This window comes from Hemitrygon akajei, chromosome 9 (assembly GCF_048418815.1).
Source record: "Hemitrygon akajei chromosome 9, sHemAka1.3, whole genome shotgun sequence".
NCBI classification, from domain to species: Eukaryota; Metazoa; Chordata; class Chondrichthyes; order Myliobatiformes; family Dasyatidae; genus Hemitrygon; species Hemitrygon akajei.
Genome location: NC_133132.1, coordinates 95,858,741 through 95,880,185, shown reverse-complemented (window position 1 = coordinate 95,880,185; position 21,445 = coordinate 95,858,741). Strand labels below are relative to the sequence as shown.

Here is a 21,445-nt window from a genome sequence, read left to right as displayed (position 1 = left end):
AATTGCAAATGAAATAGTGTTGGGAGGTGTATGGTCATGCACTTTGGTAGAAGAAATGAAATAGTTGACGATTTTCTAAACGGAGAGAAAATACAAAAATTCAGGTGCAAATGGACTTGAGAGTCCTTGTGCAGGATTTCCTAAAGGAAAATTTGCAGGTTGATTCTGTGGTGAGGAAGATAAATGCAATGTTCGCATTTATTTCAAGAGGAATATAAAATATAAAAGCAAGGATGTAATGTTGATACTCTATAAAGCACTGGTGAGGCCTCACTTGGAGTATTGTGAGCAGTAGTAGGCACCTTATTTTGGAAAGGATGTGCTGAAACTGGAGAGAGTTTAAAGGAAGTTCACAAAAATGATTCCAGGATTGAATGGCTTGTCATAGGATAAGTGTTTGATGGCTCAGGGCCTGTATTCACTAGAATTCAGAAGAATGAGGGGTGATCTCATTGAAACCTACCAAAAGGTGAAAAGCCCTGATAGAGTGGATGTGGTGAGGATGTTTCCTATGGTGGGAGAGTCTAAGACCCGAGGACACAGCTTCAGAATAGAGGGGTGTTTTTTTCTAGAGATGAGGGGGAATATATTTAGCCAGAGTGTGGTGAATCTGTGTAATTCCTTGTCACGGGCAGCTATGGAGATCAAATCTTTATGTATATTTAAGGCAGATGTTGATAGATTCTTGATTGGTCAGGACATGAAGGAATAAGGGGAGAAGGCAGGAGATTGGGGTTGAGAGGAAAATTGGATCAGCCATGATGAATTGGTGGAGCAGACTCGATATGCAAAATGTCCTAATTCTGCTCCTATATCTTATGGTCTTATGGTCAAATGCATTCAACCATCTATTTACATATTACCACACACCAAGACTGAGTGATTCCAACCACTGACTGGGACCCCGTAGGTCAGTAAGCAGGGCTTGGATTTTGCAGGATAATCTGCCAGTTTCCACCAATGTTATTTTCTCTTTCACTTGGAGTCCTTCAATGGGCAGAGCACAGAGTGGCAACTACCGCCAACAACATGGGGGGAGGGGGGCAGGATTTTCACAGACCACCTGAGTCAAGGACAGTTTCCCAATGAGCAGTCAGAGACAAAGTCCAGTTTATCAGCATATGCATAGGTACAATGAAAAATCTACTTACAGCAGCAGCACAGGTTTTGGGTAATAGCAGTAAATTTAAATGCTTTTTTCTTCAATTTTTTCTGCTTATTAACATTTAAGAGATTTATGCATTCTTATTTTTAAAAATCTTTTTTTAAGTAGCCTGACTCTTTCCCAATTTTTTAATATAGTACGTTGAGAGTCGGGACATTTTGTCATTTTTGCCAATCTGACTTTGCTGACTCTGGGAGTTTTAGAATGGAGTTCACTCTGCTCACAGCCATGTTTCCATTCCATTGTCCAAGGACAAACCTTTCTCGTATTTCCCAACAGCAAGGGAGACCATTCGGCTCATTGGGCATATGCCAGCTCTCGGGGCAATCCATTTACTTCCATTTCCCCACTTACTTCCCCGTGATCTATTTTCTAACAGCAGACCACTGACTTTCCCAGTTCTTCATAAGTCAACAACATTCCACAGGGGTCGGTGTTGGGACTGCTGCTTTTTATGATGTATGTCAATGATTTGGACTACAGTATTAATGGATTTGTGGCTAAATTTGCCGATGACACAAAGATAGGTGGAGGAGCGGATAGTGTTGAGGAAACAGAGAGACTGCAGAGAGACTTAGATAGTTTAGGGGAATGGGCAAAGAAGTGGCAAAAATGTATAGTCATGCACTTTGGTGGAAGAAATAAATGGGCAGACTATTATTTAGATGGGGAGAGAATTCAAAATGCAGAGATGCAAAAGGACTTGGGAGCCCTTGTCCTTGTACAAGATACCCAAAAGGTTAACCTCCAGGTTAAGTCGGTTGTGAAGAAGGCGAATGCAATGTTGGCATTCATTTCTAGAGGAATAGAATATAAGGACAGAGATGTGATGTTAAGGCTCTATTGGAGAGGGTTCAGAGAGGATTTACAAGAATGATTCCAGGAATGAAAGGGTTACCGTATGAGGAACATCTGGCAGCTCTTGGGCTGTATTCCCTGGAGTTCAGGAGAATGAGGGGGGGATCTCATAGAAACATTCCGACTGTTAAAAGGCCTCAACAGATTAGATATGGCAAGCTATTTCCCATGGTAGAGGATTCTAGGACAAAGGGCATGACTTCAGGATTGAAGGACGTCCATTTAGAACTGAGATGGGTGACAAATCTGTGGAATTTGTTGCCATGAGCAGCAGTACAGGCCAAGTCATTCAATGTATTTAAGGCAGAGATAGATAGGTTCTTGATTAGCCAGGGCATCAAAGGGTATGGGGAGAAGGCAGGGAACTGGGGATGACTGGAAGAATTGGATCAGCCCATGATTGAATGGCAGAGCAGACTCGATGAGCCAAATGGCCTACTTCTGCTCCTATATCTTATAGTGCAAAAGAGGAACAGGAAGGTAGTACTCATGGACCATTCAGAAATATGATGGCAGAAGCAAAGAAGCTGTTCCTAAAACAAAGTGTGGGTCTCTAGGCTGCTGTACCTCCTTCCTGATGACAGTAATGAGAAGAGAGCATATCCCAGGTGGTGAGGTGCCTTAATGCTTTCTTGAGGTACCTCAGTGGTAGGGAGGGCATGCTCTTGAAGTAGCTGGCTAAGTGAACAAAGCCACCTTGAATATCTTGACTTTCAAGAATACTTCTCCATTTTGACTTTGTTGGTGTGCTTCCAAAACTGCTCTGATATCTCAAGAAACTTTTGGACTTCATCTCTCTGGCCTTTCATCATTACATAAAATATTGAGTGTGGGTCTTCAGGCTTCTGTATCTCTTCCTTAATGGTAGCAATGAGAAGGGGGCATGTCCCAGATGGTGAGGGTCCTTCATGATGGACATCCCCTTCTTGAGATTACTGCCTTTTGAAGGTATCCTCAATGCCGGACATCATCTCTCAGCCCTTCCATTATTTTTTGCTTCAGGGGCATTTTATGTATAATGGGTTTTGAGCAAAGGATAGATCGATAATATTTAACCGTATTTTGGGGAGCACATTCCATTACCTTTGGTCTGTCCACGTGATTGGGTGAACGAAATTACATTGCTGCTGACAGTCAATGGGGATGAAGGGTGATCATTGCATAAGACTGGTTGCTGACAACAGTGCACAATGTTACCACTGAAATAAAAGTAGAGACACACAAACCCTCTGTTATTTCTAAATGTTGTGGGATTAACAAAGAGATTACACTGATCCCTCGATAACTTAAGTGGAAAATGCAAACATTTCAAATTTGCACAGGATAGTTGAGGAGATTCCCCTCCCCAGTGTAACCAGTTCATCAAGGTATGACTGAGCAGAGAGCTAAGCATTCCCTTAATAGTCCAACCTGCCTGAAGAGATCCAGTCAACCCACAACCTCCATTATCTTGAAGGACAATGGCAGCAGGCTCACAAGATTTCTCAGGTTCCACTCCACGTCTCACAGTGGCCTAATGTGGAAATTTGTTGTCAAAGGTACCAGAAAAGGGCTGTTAACATCATGAAGGATCCCACCCACCCTGCTGGTGGACTGTCTGCCCCACTCTCATCAGGAAGGAGGCTATGCAGCATCCACGCCAGGACCACCAGACTGGAAAACGGTTCCTTTCCCCAAGCAGCAAGGCTGACCCACCCCTCCACCCACTACTTTAGTATTTCTTGTCAGTCACCTTTTGCACAGATACTCATGTGCCTAGCATCACTTTATGGATATAAGCTATCCTACGTAATTATATTTATTGTGATATTTTTATTATTGTGTTCTTTATCTTTTTTGTGCTATATCCTATCTGGAGTAACAATTATTTTGTTCTTCTTTACACTTGTATACTGAAAATGACATTAAACAGTCTTGAATCTCTCATCTGTCCCATAATCTCTTTGATCCCCTAACATTGACTATAAAGTGCTTCCAGACTTGCACCATAGTTATAAGGGCAATATAAAAATACCTATGTTGTTTTCATTTACAAACCGTTGCATCTTTGTTGAAAATGGACATTTCGTAGATTTCTACTTAATAGAAATGTTGTTTAAACAATACTTCCGTGGTCAGATCTCAGACGTTGGAACATCCCCTGAATTCGCAAATCAATAAGACTGGAGTTCAAGCCCGAGTATTCAGATGATTGCATCATCTTCCAATGAATGTTGAGGATCAAGGACCGAGGGTTCGATTGAAGTCCGGCAGTCGAGACCCACTGGTCAGAGCTGAGTCTGCAGATCTCTGGGTGAGTCCACTGGGAAGGTTCAGCCTGGTGTCTGTAGACCTAAGTCACTGAAATCTGGAGCTGGAGGTGTCCTCGGTTTAAAGGACTGTGTATGTGCATGGGAGGGAGGGAGAAATGAGGCTTGTTTTGCTGTAGTTGTTTGTTTCTTGTTATGTTCTGCCTCACTGTGTTCCGTGTCGATCTGCCTCACTGTGTTCCGTGTCGATCTGCCCCGCTGTGTTCCGTGTTGTTCTGCCGAGCATTTCGGGCGTGCTATGTTTGCACAGGAATGTGTGGCCACACTTGTGGGCTCCCTAGCACACCCTCAGGTGTGTTGGTTGTTAACACAAATGATACATTTCACTGTATGTTTAATGTACATGTGACAAATCAAATTGAATATTGAAGTGCATGTTGCTGTTTAGTTTATAATTATCCTTACACGTGCATTTTGGTTCCAAGGACAATAAAAAAAGCTGACTCATTTTGGATAAAAAAAACTCATCTGCTGCAAAATTGAAAGCAGCAATAAATCAACAGCACAGAATAATACAGCATTTCTTGTTGCGCATGTTAAAATGAAAAATACTGAAATACTTTTCCATTTTCTACTGCAAACCTTGGTTAGCATTACTAGTCCTGTCCAACTCTCAAGTAGAGACAACCACACCCTTAAATAGAAAAGAAGCAAAAACTAAAATGACTACATGTACAGACATTTCCACCAAGTAATTGCATCAACCAGGACTCGTGCAATAAACATTCGCAGCCTGCTTGGCAGGTAGTCACGGTTTCAAGTCCCACCCTTGAGACGTAACTGAGCTGATAGACTGTGGGGTGCTGAAAGAATATAGATATTCCTTAAGTACCACCTTCAAGGTGCAAATGCAGGTTGTCTCGCCTCTTCTGATAATGCAAAAGAATGGCCAACACTATTTGAAGAATCCTCCAAGAGGACCATCACCTTGTCATAGGGTTTGGAGGCTTATGTGCCTCAATGACCGAGGGAGCTGTGTTGGCTGGAGTCAGGGCCTTGTGGCTCTTGGTAGGGTCAACCATACCAAACAGATCAAAGGGTAGAGGTCAGATTAAGAGTGGTCCACCAGTCCTCCAGGCCTAACAACCACAAATGGTAAAACAAAATTGTTAAGGAAACAACAATTAAGGATCCTTCTATATCTGTCTGTGACTATTTGGACAGACAGAGATGGAGGACCTTCATGACTGCCCTAAATGACAACAGTGTAAAGGGAAGTAAGTAAGTATTTGAAGAATAGTATTACAGGTCTTCTGCAGATTTCCTTTCTTAAGAATTGTTCATAACTCTAAAAATTCGGAGCAAGTGAGAAATGGGGCTGTGGGCCAAGTTCCTGCATGGCAGAAGATGCCTCAGTCCCTCAGCAACTGGCCCATCCCAACAGTTTTCCAGAGCTCATTTGTATGAATAGACTGTCCATCAGTCAGATGCTTGTTAACTGGGAAGGACCTGCATTCAATGCAATATCAGAGTCAGGTTTATTATCACTGAAATACATTGTGAAAGCAATGTAGTGCAATACATAAAAATCTTCAACATCCCGGCTCCTATACTCAGTACTTTGATTTATGAAGGCCAATGTGCCAAAAGCTTTCTTTACAACTCTATATCCCTGTGACACCATTTAAGGAATCTTTGGATCTGTTTTTCCAGATCCCTCTGTTTTCCCACACTCCTCAGTGGCCTACAGTTCACTATGTCAGTACTAACCTGTTTTGTCCTCCCAAAGTGCAATACCTCACGCTTGTCTGCATTTAATTCTATCTATTTTTCAGCCCTTTTTTCCAGCTGGTTCAGATCCGATTGAAAGCATATAGTGACTAGGGTTTCGCCAGTTGGCTCAAGGATCTACGGTAGAGAAGAGATTTTGTTTTCGGAAGGGAGGGTTGGCAGGATTAAGTGTGGGAGATGAGAAGATAGAAAGGTAGTCATGTTTACCAGGGTTCAGTTGGGGGAGCCTATCACATAGAGTCACAAGGATATGAGTTTAACCCCAATTCAGAGCTGAGCTGGGCTCTAAAGAGCAGCAGTGAGGAGTCACTACTCAATAAGGTTCATCATGTAGATGTGACGTTAAACCAAACAACCATCTGCTTTGTGATCAGACAACACATCTCAAGGCTCTGTAAAAGACGAGGTTACCTCTGGTGATCTTGTCATCAATTATTGTCATCAATAATTCCAGCCAAATCCTCCAAGAGAACCACAATCTTGTTGTGGTTTGGAGGCTTGCTTGCCTCAGTGACCCAGAGAGCTATGCTGGCTGGAGTCAGGGCTTTATGCTTTATCTCTTGGTAGGGTCACCCATGTCAAACAGGTTAAAAAGTAGAGATCAGACTAAGAGTGAGCCACTGGTGTTTTTTCAAGCTCAATTGAAGCTCATTGTCATTATCAAAGCTGCAGTCTACATGCCCACTGGCATCACTAGTCAACAGTTACCAATTCAAAAAACTAGACAGCAATTGTATTAGGAACACAAAACTGCCAACAGTGCAACAATTGTTTTAAGAGCCTGCTGCCAGTCTAGAATACTGTGCTATTGTGAATCAGCAAAAATCAGTACTCACATGAGAAACAAATTGTGCTGCAGAGGGACCACTAATCTCCAGGAGATAACATCATCCAACTAGGCCTCACTCTCCCAGACATCATTCAGCAACCCCGCATTTCCTCATCATACAGCACCCCCACTCGCTCATCATTCAGCACCCTCACTCGTTCATCATTCAGCAACCCCTTCCCTCATCATTCAGTACCCTCACTCCCTCATCATTCAGTACCCTCACTCCCTCATCATTCAGCACCCTCACTCCCTCATCATACAGCACCCCCACTCACTCATCATTCAGCACCCTCACTCTCTCATCATTCAGCACCCTCACTCTCTCATCATTCAGCAACCCCACTCCCTCATCATTCAGCACCCCCACTCCCTCATCATACAGCACCCCCACTCGCTCATCATTCAGCAACCCCTTCCCTCATCATTCAGCACCCCCTTCCCTCATCATTCAGCACCCCCACTCGCTCATCATTCAGCACTCCCATTCCCTCATCATTCAGCACCCCCACTCGTTCATCATTCAGCACCCCCACTCGTTCATCATTCAGCACCCTCCATTCCCTCATCATTCAGCAACCCCTCATTCCCTCATCATTCAGCACCCTCACTCCCTCATCATTCAGCACCCTCACTCCCTCATCATTCAGCACCCCCACTCGCTCATCATTCAGCAACCCCTTCCCTCATCATACAGCACCCCCACTCGCTCATCATTCAGCAACCCCTTCCCTCATCATTCAGCACCCCCACTCCCTCATCATTCAGCACCCCCATTCCCTCATCATTCAGCACCCCCACTCGTTCATCATTCAGCACCCCCACTCCCTCATCATTCAGCACCCTCACTCTCTCATCATTCAGCACCCTCACTCTCTCATCATTCAGCACCCCCACTCCCTCATCATTCAGCACCCCCACTCCCTCATCATTCAGCACCCCCACTCCCTCATCATACAGCACCCCCACTCCCTCATCATTCAGCACCCCCACTCACTCATCATACAGCACCCCCACTCCCTCATCATTCAGCACCCCCACTCCCTCATCATTCAGCACCCTCACTCCCTCATCATTCAGCAACCCCTTCCCTCATCATACAGCACCCTCACTCCCTCATCATTCAGCACCCTCCATTCCCTCATCATTCAGCACCCTCACTCCCTCATCATTCAGCACCCTCCATTCCCTCATCATTCAGCACCCCCACTCCCTCATCATTCAGCACCCCCACTCGTTCATCATTCAGCAACCCCATTCCCTCATCATTCAGCACCCTCACTCCCTCATCATTCAGCACCCTCCATTCCCTCATCATTCAGCACCCCCACTCCCTCATCATTCAGCACCCCCACTCGTTCATCATTCAGCAACCCCATTCCCTCATCATACAGCACCCTCACTCCCTCATCATACAGCACCCCCACTCCCTCATCATTCAGCACCCCCACTCGTTCATCATTCAGCACCCCCACTCGTTCATCATTCAGCAACCCCACTCCCTCATCATTCAGCAACCCCAGTCCTTCATCATTCAGCATCCCCACTCGCTCATCATTCAGCACCCCCACTCCCTCATCATTCAGCAACCCCTTCCCTCATCATTCATCACCCCCACTCGCTCATCATTCAGCACTCCCATTCCCTCATCATTCATCACCCCCACTCCCTCATCATACAGCACCCCACTCCCTCATCATTCATCACCCCCACTCCCTCATCATTCAGCACCCCCACTCCCTCAACATTCAACACCTCCATTCCCTCATCATTCAGCAACCCCATTCCCTCATCATTCATCACCCCATTCCTTCATCATACAGCACCCCCACTCCCTCATCATACAGCACCCCCATTCCCTCATCATTCATCACCCCCATTCCCTCATCATTCAGCACCCCCATTCCCTCATCATTCAGCACCCCCACTCGCTCATCATTCAGCACCCCCACTCGCTCATCATTCAGCACCCCCTTCCCTCATCATTCAGCACCCCCTTCCCTCATCATTCAGCACCCCCACTCCCTCATCATTCAGCACCCCCATTCCCTCATCATTCAGCAACCCCTTCCCTCATCATTCAGCACCCTCCATTCCCTCATCATTCAGCACCCCCTTCCCTCATCATTCAGCACCCTCCATTCCCTCATCATTCAGCAACCCCTTCCCTCATCACTCAGCACCCTCACTCCCTCATCATTCAGCACCCTCCATTCCCTCATCATTCAGCACCCTCCATTCCCTCATCATACAGCACCCCCACTCGTTCATCATTCAGCAACCCCTTCCCTCATCATTCAGCACCCCCACTCGCTCATCATTCAGCACCCCCTTCCCTCATCATTCAGCACCCCCACTCGCTCATCATTCAGCACCCCCTTCCCTCATCATTCAGCACCCTCCATTCCCTCATCATTCAGCAACCCCTTCCCTCATCACTCAGCACCCTCACTCCCTCATCATTCAGCACCCCATTCCCTCATCATTCAGCACCCTCCATTCCCTCATCATACAGCACCCCCACTCGTTCATCATTCAGCAACCCCTTCCCTCATCATTCAGCACCCCCACTCGCTCATCATTCAGCACCCTCCATTCCCTCATCATTCAGCACCCCCTTCCCTCATCATTCAGCACCCTCCATTCCCTCATCATTCAGCAACCCCTTCCCTCATCACTCAGCACCCTCACTCCCTCATCATTCAGCACCCCATTCCCTCATCATTCAGCACCCTCCATTCCCTCATCATACAGCACCCCCACTCGTTCATCATTCAGCACCCTCACTCGCTCATCATTCAGCAACCCCTTCCCTCATCATTCAGCAACCCCATTCCCTCATCATTCAGCACCCCCACTCCCTCATCATTCAGCACCCTCCATTCCCTCATCATTCAGCACCCTCACTCCCTCATCATTCAGCACCCCCACTCCCTCATCATTCAGCACCCTCCATTCCCTCATCATTCAGCACCCCCACTCCCTCATCATTCAGCAACCCCATTCCCTCATCTTTCAGCACCCTCACTCCCTCATCATTCAGCACCCCCATTCCCTCATCATTCAGCACCCCCACTCGTTCATCATTCAGCACCCCCACTCCCTCATCATTCAGCAACCCCATTCCCTCATCATTCAGCACCCTCACTCCCTCATCATTCAGCACCCCCATTCCCTCATCATTCAGCACCCCCACTCGTTCATCATTCAGCACCCCCACTCCCTCATCATTCAGCACCCCCACTCGTTCATCATTCAGCAACCCCACTCCCTCATCATTCAGCACCCCACTCCCTCATCATTCAGCACCCCCACTCCCTCATCATTCAGCACCCCCACTCGCTCATCATTCAGCACTCCCATTCCCTCATCATTCAGCACCCCCACTCGTTCATCATTCAGCACCCCCACTCGTTCATCATTCAGCACCCTCCATTCCCTCATCATTCAGCAACCCCTCATTCCCTCATCATTCAGCACCCTCACTCCCTCATCATTCAGCACCCTCACTCCCTCATCATTCAGCACCCCCACTCGCTCATCATTCAGCAACCCCTTCCCTCATCATACAGCACCCCCACTCGCTCATCATTCAGCAACCCCTTCCCTCATCATTCAGCACCCCCACTCCCTCATCATTCAGCACCCCCATTCCCTCATCATTCAGCACCCCCACTCGTTCATCATTCAGCACCCCCACTCCCTCATCATTCAGCACCCTCACTCTCTCATCATTCAGCACCCTCACTCTCTCATCATTCAGCACCCCCACTCCCTCATCATTCAGCACCCCCACTCCCTCATCATACAGCACCCTCACTCCCTCATCATTCAGCAACCCCTTCCCTCATCATTCAGCACCCTCACTCTCTCATCATTCAGCACCCCCACTCTCTCATCATTCAGCACCCCCACTCCCTCATCATTCAGCAACCCCTTCCCTCATCATTCAGCACCCTCCATTCCCTCATCATTCAGCACCCTCACTCCCTCATCATTCAGCACCCTCCATTCCCTCATCATTCAGCACCCCCACTCCCTCATCATTCAGCACCCCCACTCGTTCATCATTCAGCAACCCCATTCCCTCATCATTCAGCACCCTCACTCCCTCATCATTCAGCACCCTCCATTCCCTCATCATTCAGCACCCCCACTCCCTCATCATTCAGCACCCCCACTCGTTCATCATTCAGCAACCCCATTCCCTCATCATACAGCACCCTCACTCCCTCATCATACAGCACCCCCACTCCCTCATCATTCAGCACCCCCACTCGTTCATCATTCAGCACCCCCACTCGTTCATCATTCAGCAACCCCACTCCCTCATCATTCAGCAACCCCAGTCCTTCATCATTCAGCACCCCACTCCCTCATCATTCATCACCCCCACTCGTTCATCATTCAGCACCCCCTTCCCTCATCATTCATCACCCCCACTCGCTCATCATTCAGCACTCCCATTCCCTCATCATTCATCACCCCCACTCCCTCATCATACAGCACCCCACTCCCTCATCATTCATCACCCCCATTCCCTCATCATTCAGCAACCCCAGTCCTTCATCATACAGCAACCCATTTCCTCATCATACAGCACCCCCACTCCCTCATCATACAGCACCCCACTCCCTCATCATTCAGCACCCTCTTCCCTCAGCATTCAGCACCCTCCATTCCCTCATCATTCAGCAACCCATTCCCTCATCATTCAACACCTCCATTCCCTCAACATTCAACACCTCCATTCCCTCATCATTCAGCTCCCCCATTCCCTCATCATTCAGTACCCCATGTTTCCTCATGAAACAGTTGTCACAAGCTGCTAGGTTACAATGCCTTTCACGCACCTTTCAGGAAGTAAGTTGAATCTGCTTACAAGTTTAGCAAACTTCAAACCTGGAAAGACTGAACTACCGCCCCAACTCCCGGACTCACATTGAGGCCTAGGGTGTCCCATCATCCTGGAAACCTGCCTCCTCTCCACAGACACCGTCTTCACTTCCTGCTCTCTCAGAATTGCAGTCGACATAACTAAAGACCCCTCCAACCCCAGACATTTGCTTTTCTTTCCCCCATTTTCCATCGAGCAGAAGATATAAAAGCTTGAAAATATGAAAAAGCTCAAAGACAAATTCTACCTCACTGCTGCAAAAATCTTGTACAGTAAAAATTAACTCAACCTCACAATCTAGCTCGTCATGCTCTTGCATGGTCATATTGGCTATCAGCACCATGTTTTCTCAATAACTAACATTAAATTCTACACTCTTTTATTGGCTTTTCCCTTGTACTACCTCAGTATATTTATGTTTTGAAATGATTTGTATAGATGGCACACAAAATTAAGTCACTATCTATCAACCAATTCCAATTTCAACCCCAACACACACAAATTGCTGCATAAACTCAACAAGTCAGGCATCATCTAAGGAGGAGAATAAATGGCAATATTTTGCACTGAGACCTTTCATCAAGATCTATTTCAACAGTTTGTTTTAAATCCATGCATGGACATGTAATCACTAAAATGACACTTTTAAACTATATCAGCACAACGTTGGACATCCTAATGTAAAATACACATGAATATTCAACATTTACAGGTCATTAAAAGTTTAAGACAGGTCGCCAACAAATTGAAGAGAAAGGATATCAATGGGGGTTTATTTTTTTCACAAGGATTCTCTTGTTGTTACTGCTTGTGACCAATGCAACAAATTTTAAAAAACAGTTCTAACTCACTGAGGTAGCAATAAAAACAGAAATGTAAAAATATAAATCCTGCACCAGAGCTGCAGCAAGGATTGAAGTAGGTGACCTGTGGTTTCAGTGTGAACCACAGCCCCCTCTCATGGTGGGAAGAGGAAGAAAAGAAAGAAAAGCCTTCTTGTGAACTGAAGCACGCGGTATTTTCATTCATTTCAACAAACGTAAAATGCTGGAGGAACTCAGCAGGCCAGGCAGCATCTATGGAAAAGAGTACAGTTGACGTTTCGGCAGGAATCTACATTCATTTTGCATTAATTAATTTATTTAGCAATACAGCACAGAATAGGCCCTTCTGGCCTTTCAAGTCTCAGAGCCCCAGCAACCCTCGATAACCCCTAACCTAATCACAGGATAATTTACAATGACCCAATTAACTCACACAGTATGTCTTTGAACCGTGGGAGGAAACCGGAGGACCCAAAGAAAACCCACTCACTCCACAGGGAGGACATACAAAGACTCCAAACATAATGGCAACCAGAATTGAACCCTAAACTCTGAAACGCCCCAGTTGTAGTGGCATCGCGCTAACTGCTACGCTACCACAGGACTTCACTCGTGGCCCGGCAAGAATTTGTCAGGGACAGGGACAGAAGCAGGACTGCAACCAAGCCCAAAATCAGAGCACAAAGACTGCCTGGGTACATCACATCACAGCATGGCAACTGAGGAGCGTCGGATGCCAAAGGAAAAAGTGCCAGGCAAACGCAAAGGTCTTAAGGTGGATAAATCACCTGGACCAGATGGACTACATCCCAGAGTCCTGAGAGAGGTTGCCAAAGATGGTCACGATCTTTCAAGAATCACTTGACTCTGGCATGGTCCCAGAGGCCTGGAAGATTGCAAATGCCACTCCTCTCTTTAAGAAGGGAGGAAGGCAAAAGAAAGAAAATTATAGGCCAGTTAGCCTAACCTCAGTGGTTGGGAAAGTGTTGGAGTCTATTATTAAGGGTGAGATTTTGGAGTACTTGGAGACTAATGGTAAAATAAGTCAAAGTCAGCATGGTTTCTGTCAAGGGAAATCTTGCCTAACAAATCTGTTAGAGTTCTTCGAGGAAATTACAAGCAGGATGAACAAAGGAGAGGCAGAGGATGTCATTTACCTTAGATTTTCAAGTGGCGTTTGATGTCACACTTGAGGCTGAATAACAAAATGGCATTACAAGAAAGATTCTGGCATGGATAGCAGAATGGCTGACAGGCAGGAGGCAGCAAGTGGGAATTAAGGGAGCCTTTTTCTGGTTGGCTGCCAGTGACTAGCAGTGTTCCTCAGAGGTCAGTATAGGGACCGCTGCCGTTCACATTGTTTGTCAATGATTTAGATAGTGGAACTGATGGCTTTGTGACAAAGTTTACGGACAACATAAAGATAGGTGGAGGGTTAGGTAGTACTGAGGAAGCAATGCAACTTCAGCAGAGCTTAGACAAATTGGAAGAATGAACAAAAACTTGGCAGATGGAATACAGTGTTGGGAAATGTATGATAATGCATTTTGGTAAAAGGAACAATAGTGCAGGCTGTTATCTATGTGGAGAAAAGGTTCAAACATCAGAGGTGCAGAGGGACTTAGGAGTCCTCGTGCAAGACTCCCAGCAAGTTAATTTACAAGTTGAATCTGTGGTAAAGGTGGTAAATGCAATGTTGGCATTTATTTCAAGAGGAATGGAATGTAAAAGCAAGGAGATAATGCTGAGCCTTTATAAGACACTAGTCAGGCTGCACTTAGAGTATTGTCAACAATTTTGGGCTCCATATCTCAGAAAGGATGCACTGTCATTGGAGAGAGTCCAGAATCAGATTTATTATCACTGGCACGTGACGTGAAATTTGTTAACGTAGTAGCAGCAATTCAGTGCAATACATAATAAAGGAAAAAATAAAATACCGGTAATAATAATAATAATAATAATAATAATAATAATAATAATAATAATAATAAATAAATAAATCTTATTCAGTATACTTTATACAGTATACATATATTGAATAGATTAAAAATCATACAAAAATAGATATACTATGTATCAAAATTTTTTAAAAAGTGAAGTAGTGTCCAAGGGTTCAATTCCATTTTGGAGTCGGATGGCTGAGGGGAAGAAGCTGTTCCTGAATCGCTGAATATTAGCATCGGAGAGAGTCCAGAGCAGGTTCACGAAGATTATTCCAGGAATGAGGGGGTTAACATATGAGGAGTATTTGGCAGCTTTAGGCCTGCACTCACTGGAATTTAGAAGAATGCAGGAGGATCTCATTGAAACCTGCAGTATGTTGAAAGGACTAGACAGGGTGGGTGTGGAGAGGATGTTTCCTGTGGTGGGGGTATCCAGAACTAGAAGGCACAACCTCAAAATTGAGGAGCGACCTTTTAGAACAGAGGTAAGGAGGATTTTTTTTAGCCAGAGAGTAGTAAATCTGTGAAATGCTCCGCCACAGACTGCGCTGAAGGCCAGGTTTGTGGGTATATTTAAGGTGGAAGTTGATCATTTCCTCATTGGTCAGGGCATCAAAGGATTTGGCAAGAAGGCAGGTCTATGGAGTTGAGTGGGTTCTGGGATCAGCCATGAAGGAATGGTGGAGCAGACTCGACGGTCTGAATGGCCTAATTCTGCTCCTACACCTGTCCACCTTCCCTCCAGATTTCAATAAAAGCTAGAGGTCATGCAGAGCTCTCGTACCTGGACAAAGTCCTTGGGATTTATTGCTCCAGTGCTCACTGACCTTGTTGCTTTCCACATTTCCACAATTCTTACTCCTAGTGACTGTGCTCTCAACCAAGGCCCAGCCCGAAAGCCCCAATTCCCCCTCCTCCTGAAAACCCATCCCTTTGTTTAGCCTGTCCCATCACCAGCTCAGGGGCTGGATATTACCCAGAGACTCTCCCCAGCACGTAGGACACAATTTAAATGCAGGTCCCTATGGACTATTTTCTGGTGTTGGCATTCCCATACCACTCTGTGATCGGAATGGCAAGGATGGGGGTGCAAGTGGAAAATTATTTCCTTAAATGCTCAGTGAAAGTAGGATGCAACAGAATTACAGCAGAGTACAGGCCCTTCAGCCCACGATGTTGTGCCAACCTTTTAACCTACTCTAAGATCATCTAACCCTTTCCTCCCACATAGCTCTCCATGGTTCTTATCATCAATATGCCTATCTAAGAGTTTCTTAAATGCCCCTATTGTATCTGCCTCAATCACCACCACCCCTGGTGGGGCGTTCCATGGGCCCACTGTTATGTTTTGTAACTTCAAGACATTAAACTAATCCAAAGAAACTCATGAGAGTCCAAAAATACGGGTGTGATTCGAGATCACTTTAAGCGAAGCGCGCGCGCACCACATAGTAATGTGATGATGTATGCCATTAACTTACTCCCACATATAACCCATAGTGAACTATTGAAATGAACAGGAAAGCCTAGTCAGCCAGTATACAGGATATGCAAGTTGACTCAAATATTATTGAAGTATTAAATACACAGCACCAACCACTCTGTGAAAAAAGCATATTACTATTATTATTCAGTAACTCTTTGGCTCGAGTCAATGAAGCATCACTGATTAAGTTTAGCTTGGAGAGCAGGCATTGGATGTACCCGTTTGGAGTAAAAGGGACAGAACTGAGGGACAGCACAGTGTTGACAGACACATGAGCCTCTGCAGATGCTGGAAATCTTTAACACACAAAATGCTGGAGGAACTCAAACGGTCATCTATGGACGGAATAAACCATCAACGTTTTGAGCCTGAAGAGTCTCAGCCTGAAACACTGACTGTTTATTCTCCTCTATAAATGCTGAGTTCATCCAGCATGTCGTGTGTTGTACAGTGTTGGGAGTGCCACAATTCCATCAGATCTCTCAGATTTCTCAGCCTTTTCCTGAACAAAATGGGGTCAGCTTTCCCTGGTGTCTTGTACAATCTTTATTCCCCAACTAATAAAAGGATGGTGTGGTGAACATCACGTTGCTGTTTGTGAAGCTACAATGAATATACTGCAAACCACCTCGCTGGCTGGAAACACATTTTAAGTCACCCTAATGTCTCAGACCAGGCAAGGATTAATAAAAACATAGGCTGAGACTTGGCAGGGATCTTCACAGATGGACAGACAGATCTCCAAAGCAGTTGGCCCTTCATGAATTCCAGCTGGGATCTTGCCATGTGATCGGAACAAATCTAAAATTACAGATGTAATTGGATCAAATGGAGAGAAAAAGAACTGGATCAATGGAGGCTTTCTGGCTGCTAAACAAATTCAAATCCTGACTAAATGTTTCTGAAGTTTTTTTTTGCTGCTGGAAACCTGGAAACACTAGTGAATTATTTTCAGAATTGTCCCCTCATTATACTCAGAAAAGTTGTCCAAATATTTTAAGGCTCTTCAGAAAGATGCACAGATTCACAGATAACCTCTCCAATCATCATAGTATTGAGGGGAGAGAGTGGGATACAGAGAGGGAGGACAGAGGATGACAGAGAGAGAGAGAGAGAGAGAGAGAGAGAGGACAGAGGAGAGCAGATGGAGAGAGGGAGGTCGAGGATGAGGACAAGAGAAAGAGAGAGGGGGAGGAGAGGGGGAGACAGAGGGAGAGGTGGGGAGAGAGGGTGAGAAGAGTGTGTGAGAGGGAGTATGTGAGAGGGTATGTGTGTGAGAGTGGGAGTGTGTGAGAGAGAAAGAGAGTGTGTGAGAGAGGGAATGTGTGAGAGAGGGAGTGTGTGAATGAGAGAGTGTGTGTGAGAGATTGTGGTGCTACAAGCATAGGTAAATAGTCAGAGACAGCTATAAATGGAAACCTGTTATTCAGGGTAGTACTGTAACTCTGAACCAAACCGTACTGAAAGGCTCAATCCATGTATCGAAGGCAAACCACGTGATGTAAACTAGTTCCCAATGGTACCCCACTGGCATCCCACTGGCATACACAGAAAATCACAGAAACACTGAAAACGAGACAAGACCTCCCAGCCCACCTCGTCTTTGCCAGATGTATGAGTCTCCCAGCCTAATCTCATGTTGCAGCACGGAGGATTTTTTTAAAATTATGGCTTCATGCCTGAGGAATAAAATAATTATCCCTCATAAATTCTTGCACAATTATTTTAAATCTGTTCCCCATGGCTTTTGACCCCTCTGTTAAAGGAAAAAGGTCTTTCCATTCACTGTATTTGAGCCCTGCCTTCTATATCAGTGTTTCAGGGAAAGGAAGCCTACCAGGACAATGTGCTCGGCCACACCTCTCACACTAGCTGCTGCAGAAGTGATCAATTGCGGGCGTAACAGCAGGTGAGGCAGATCGGGGTCCGAGATGTAGACTTATCCTTGCACTGTCCGGCAGGCATGAGGTCCTTGCAGCTTCTGTGGCTGACTGAAAAAAAATCTACAGGGAGATCACACCACCAGGAAGTTAGGGAACATTCAATTTGGGGAAACGAGGAGGAACGCAGTCGTGGTCAGAGGCAGTGTAGTGTAGTGAAGAGAGGTTCCATCCTCTTGCCACCAGCACAGGTGCACCACAAGGTGTGAGCTTAACTCCTTCTCTACTCACTTTACACCTGTGATCGATCATGTGGCTCAGTACACCTCATATTTAAGCTTGCTGACGACACCACTACTGTTGGCCGAATTAAAGGTGGTGACGAGTTGGTGGAGAGGAGGGAGGCTGAAAACGCAGCTGAGTGGTGCTGTTGCTACATCAACAACCTCTTACTCAACATCAGCATAAACAAAGAGCCCATTCTCATAAACACAGGAGATTCTTCAGTTGCTGCAAATCCACAGTACACACACACAATTCTGGAGTAAGTCAGATCAGACACCGTCTATGGAGAGGAATAAACAATTGATGTTTCAGGCCCAGACCCCTCATCAGCATGTTCTCAGTATTTTTATGCATAATTTGTCTTCTTTTGCACATTGGTGTTTGTTAATATTACCAATTTATGTACTTATGGGTTATTGTAAAATTCTATAGTGTATGGGGTGTCCAGGGAGGGGAAGCACCTCTGGACCTCTAGTGAAGGGGCTTGTTGTGTCCATACTGGGACAGTTTCACTCACATATGGTCCTCACCAGAGATTTAGCTCTCATTTGTAGCACCGTGTAGCTGTTTGCTAGTGGCAGCGGCCACACCCTAGTACACCACATTGATAGATGAGCGAAACCAGGGGAGGGTAGCCAGTAGGCCAGTGAGATGGGGACATGTCTGTCCAGGCATGTGAAGTCAGCTCCAGCAGACTGAGTGGATAAGATCTGCAGTGAGATCCAACGGCCAGGAAGGTGGTTCTGCAATGCTCTGTGGCGAGCGAGGGGCATGACAAGGCACAGAAGGAGTCACTGTCATCCTCTGAAACCAAGGAAGACCCCAGTTATGACGACTACTCGTACCACTGGACCCAGACGTCCGAGGTCAAGAGAGTGAAACTGTCCCTGTGCAACGCCTTTTCCACTTTAAAAACCTTCCCGCACAAGTCTCCTGTCATTCTCGCATATGACAGAAAACCACCATTGTAAATCCTATTCTATTTCTTTAGTCTCTAAAGAAAATGAATCTCAATGTAACATATATGCAGAATTTTGCCTTAATCCTGGCACCAGGCTGCCACCAGCAGGGGGCAGAAAACCATATTAGCCTGCTCGGTGCCAGGATCAAGGCCAGTCTCTCATCGGGAATGGAGAGCAAATTGGACTAGAAGGACAGTGAGTGAAGTGGTGGTCTATGCGAGAACCAGTGATGCAGAGGGGATGAAAAAGCAGTTTTGACGGGGAGCAATGAGCAGCTGGGATCCAATTAAACATCAGAACTTTAATAAGTAATTATCTCTGTGCTGTTCTGGAGAAAGCAGGAGAATGAGTGTGAGAGGGATACTGAGAGGCAGAGCACACTCGAGGGCTGAATTCGGAATTCCGAAAGGCCTAATTCCGCTCCTGTGTCTTATGGTCTGATGGTCTAATGATTTGATACACGTAAATTGACAGTGTCAACAAGGTCAGAAAGCTTAAAGAACACTTCAAACAACAAGGGTCCTTGTTTCATAAAAAAAGACCACAAGATGGCACAAATACTGGGAAAAGAGGAAGCAATTCCTTTGGGATGGGCTTCAATTAATCAGGCCAGACATGTACCCTAGTGAATCATCGAGATATAGGTGAGAATTTAAACTAAATAGAATAGGAATGGAGGAAAGTACAGGGAATGCTCTGGCAAAGGGAGGCCTGAAAGGTGAGGAGAATTATCAGGACATTGGAATCCAGGGTCTGACAGAAAGGACCAAATCATTCAGACACAAAAATAGGCCACCACGTGAGTAGTAAGATCATAGACAAGCAAAATTGAAAGCTCTTTACCCTGACCTCAGGCACAGACTGTGTGGAGTCTGCACGCTTTCCTTATGTATAAACACAAGTCAGAATCAGAATCAGGTTTAATATCACTGGCATATGTCTTGAAATTTGTTGTCTTTGGGGCAGCAGTAAATTACAAAACACAATAATAGGAAAAATGAATTACAGTAAATATATATATATATATGAAATAGCCAAATAAGTAGTGCAAAAATAGAAATAAATAACTAGTGAGGTCGTGTTCATGGGCTCAATGTCCATTCAGAAATCTCATGGCAGAGGGGAAAAAGTTGTTCCTGAATCGCTGAGTGTTTGTCTTCAGGCTCCTGTACCTCCTTCCTGATGGTAGCAATGACAACAAGCCATGACCTGGGTGATGGGGGTCCTTAATGATGGATGCTCAGTCATCACTTCTTGATGATGTCCTGGATACAGAGGCTAGTGCCTATGATGGAGCTGACTACGTTTACAACTCTCTGCAGTTTATTTCGATCCTGTGCTGTAGACACCCCCTTCCCCAATACTAGATGGAGCAGCAGCCAGTTAGAATGCTCCCTACAGTACATCTGTAGAAATTTGCGAGTGTCTTTGATTCTGCAAGCGCTGGAAGTCCAGAGTAACACACACAAAATGCTGGAGGAACTCAGATGGTCAGGCAGCATCTATGGAGAAGAATAAGCAGACGGCATTCTGGGGCGAGTCCTGATGAAGGGTCTTTACCTGAAATTTTGACTCCATAGATGCTGCCTGACCAGCTGAGTTCCTCCAGCACATTGTGCATGTTACTCATTTACACTGTGACTGTGTGGGTTTCTCCCCACTCCTCCCAAAGATCTCATCACTAAATTAATTGACAACTGTAATTTACCCCCAGTGACTGGGAGGAGAATCTGTAGGAAGGACGAAAGTGGAGGAAGAGGGAGGGGATGACTGATGGACTTGTGAGAAAGCAGGTTGCAAGGAATTAAATAGGATTGACGATGTTGTTCTGAGAACTACCAAATACATGAGGAAAGAATAATTATGAAAGGGAAGGTCAACAAGTTGATAGCACAAATAAAAGTAATGTGAATGAACTAAAGGCCTTTACGAAGATGAGTTTGCAAAATGCATTAAGAATTAGTTATTACAGGATGCTTAACTCTGAGGAAAGATAACCACAATGTGAAAGGAGGAGCTTTAATAACAAACGTGATAAAGACAGGTGAGGTAAACAATCATAGCTCACAAACACAAGAGATTCTGCAGCTGTTGGAAATCCAGAGCAACACCCAAAACATCGACTGTTTGTTCCCCCTCATAGATGCCGCCTGAACTGCTGAGTTCCTGTGTGTGCTGCTCAGAAAGAAGTGGGATCAGTTCAGGTGCAGCTGAGCAACTATAAGGGGCAGATAACATTGTGCAAGTTGCATTGAACAGTAGCGATAAAGGTA

The 21,445-nt window shown here is 45.4% G+C and overlaps 1 protein-coding gene and 1 long non-coding RNA gene across 7 annotated transcripts in view; one reads left to right on the top strand and one right to left on the bottom strand.

Moving 5' to 3' along the window:
* LOC140733343 (uncharacterized) overlaps nt 1–4,305 on the top strand; it is a 68,830-nt gene extending 64,525 nt beyond the window's left edge. Inside the window, exon 3 of the long non-coding RNA XR_012100271.1 lies at nt 4,142–4,305. This is a non-coding gene — a long non-coding RNA (uncharacterized lncRNA). The remainder of the gene's footprint in view (nt 1–4,141) is intronic.
* dst (dystonin) overlaps nt 1–21,445 on the bottom strand; it is a 579,575-nt gene that overhangs the window by 473,765 nt on the left and 84,365 nt on the right. The gene's annotated exons all lie outside the window — the stretch shown is intronic.